The following is a 2,792-nucleotide window of genomic DNA, read 5'->3' as shown; positions in this document are numbered from 1 at the left end:
TGTGCGGGGAGAAGGGTGCAACAATGAATGAATGGAATCCCAAAATCTCTGTAGATGTTCATTGAAATGAAAAATAAACAACCTAAATTAAAAAAAAAAAAAAGATAACTAAAGGAGTTTCTGCTAAACTCCTCAACCTTGGTAGCTACTATCCAGCCTTTCTGAAAATGTCTTTCTCTAAGGAATCCAGCTTTTTTCCCCAAGGGCTTCTTTGGATCCATACATATTGTCTTTCATTTTGGCACAAAAAATAGCTTTAACTTTCCCCTTTGAATTCTTATTTCAGAGGTCAGTTTCTACTTTATCTCTTTACATCTAATTGTGTTTACCTAATTTATTTCCTTCTTAGAGCTTTACTAATGTGTGCCGGACATGCAATAACGTACACAGGCTTAAAGTGTGCAATGTGATAAGATTTAGTATAGTTTACACTTTTCAATAAAAGTATTCTCGTGTAAAAAGAATTGTTCTCATGTGAAACCTGTACATATACCAAGAAGTAGTTTTCCAAACAGAACAAGGGATCACTGTATGGTTTAAAATAAAAAAGGTGTACATCAGGATTCTATTCTTTCTCCATACTTAGTCTGTATGTTGAGCAAATTCAAGAAGTTGGAAGGAAAGAGGGAAAATCCAATGTGAAAAAAACAATGTATTACAAACTTTGCAAGTAAGCCAGTGTAAAAGAAAAATTTTATTAAAAAAAGAAGAAGATTATGGTTTCAGGATTAAAGGAAGACTCAACAACAGCTTGCATTGTGCAGATGACACAACCTTCCTTAGAGAAAGTGCAGACTACTTGGAGCATTTTCTACAGATAGAAGACTACACAGCCTTCCCTATGGATTACATCTCAATATAAAAATAACCAAAAATCCTCACTGCTGGACCAATAGACAACATGTGATAGATGGAGAAAAGATTAAGATTCTCAAGGATTTGTTTTACTGGGATTCACAGTCAGCATTAGTAGCTGTCAAGCAACCAAAGTAATATATGTTGCATTGGGAAAATCTGCTGTTTATGAACTCTCCAAAATTCTAAAGAGCAAGGATGTCACTTTAAAGACTAAGATGCACCTGAAACAAGCCATTATATATATATTTGGCCAAGATATTTTTAATTTCTTCCTGTACATCTGAAGGTTTAAAAATAAGGAAGGCCAAAGAAGAACACACAATTTTGAATTGTGGTGTTTGTGAAGAATACTGAATATGCAAAGGACTACCAAAAGAACAAGAAAAAATGTCTTGAAGAAGTGCAACTAAGTGCTTTTTAGCAAGGATGGTTAAACAATGTCTCACTTACTTTGGACATATTTTCAGGAGGAAACAGTCCTTGTAGGGAGACATCATGCTGGAGAAGGTAGAGGCTCAGTGAAAGAGAGAAAAAATCCCTTTACAAGATGGACTACACAGTAACTACCAGAGTGAATTTAATTAAAGGGGACAGGGAAAGTGAGGATGGTTCAGTATAGAGCAGAGAGCTCAGATCTGTTGTTCAGGAGGTCACTATGAGTCTTAGTTGACTCAATGACATCTAACAATACCTTTGAAACCCTTACCAAAATCAAAACAACAAACATTATATCAGTTACATTTGACATACATATTCAAAACTCATTCATTAACATCAGCTAGGATGAAAGCAGAGAGTACCAGAGGAATGTCTAACTCTGTTTCATTGATATAAAGACATTTAACTGTGTGGATCACAGCAAACTGTGGTGAACTCTGAGAAGAATGGGAATCCCAGAACACTCTTTTTTGCTTATGTGAAACATAAAATTGGACCAGGAGGCAATTGTCAGACCAAAGCAAGGAAAAACTGCATGGCTCAGAATTGGAAAGGGTGTTTGCCAAGGGTGTGTCTTATCTCCATATATTTTCAATCTCTATGCAGAACAGATTATCTGGGAGGCTGGGCTCTATGACGAGAAGAGTGGCATCAGGATTGGAAGACTTATCAACAATCTGCATTATGCAAATAACACAACCTTGCTTGTTGAAACTGAGGAGGAGCAGAAGCACTTGCTGAAGAGGGTCAAGGACTGCCTCCTTTAATATGGATTGAAGCTCAACACCAAGTCAAGGAAACAAAGATTCTCACCACTGGGCAGCACCATGTTAGGTGGTGAAGAGACTGATATTGTTAATAGCTTTAGTTTGCTTGGCTCTACAATAAACACTTGGTACCAGCATACAGGAAATTAAAAGACAAATTACATTGGGAAAGTCTGCTGTCAGAGACCTCTCAAAAGTACTGAAGAGCAACAATGTCAGTATGGAGACTAAGATATGCATGATGCAGGCCATGGTCTTTGCAATTACCTGCTATGCATCAGAAAGCTTGGCATTAACTAGAAATGACAAAAGGATAATTGACACCTTTGAGCCCTGGTGCTTGAGAAGAGTATTGAATATACTATGGGCTGCTAAGAAAACAACTGGGTTCATTCTGGACAGGGTAAAGCTAGGCTGCTCCTTGGAGGCAAGGATTCTGAAGCTCTGCCTGGCATAATTTGGACACGTTGCAAGGAGGGACCAGTCCTTGGAGAGAGATAGCATGCTTGGGAGGGTGGAGGGACAGCACAGGAGAGGAAGACCCTTTATGAGATAGATTGATTCTGTGCCTGGGATAATGGAGGTAGATGTATCAGAGACAATAACATTGGCACAGGATAGAGCAGTGTTTAGGGCTGTTATACATTGGGTCACTATGAGTCGCTGGCAACTTGACAGCACATAACAACAATAACAAGGTGTTCATAGCTGATCTGCCACTAATTTTTT

The sequence above is a fragment of the Elephantulus edwardii genome, unplaced genomic scaffold, assembly GCF_000299155.1.
Source record: "Elephantulus edwardii isolate Elephantulus edwardi_28Jun2011 unplaced genomic scaffold, EleEdw1.0 scaffold00124, whole genome shotgun sequence".
Classification (NCBI taxonomy): Eukaryota; Metazoa; Chordata; class Mammalia; order Macroscelidea; family Macroscelididae; genus Elephantulus; species Elephantulus edwardii.
This window is presented reverse-complemented; position numbering follows the sequence as displayed.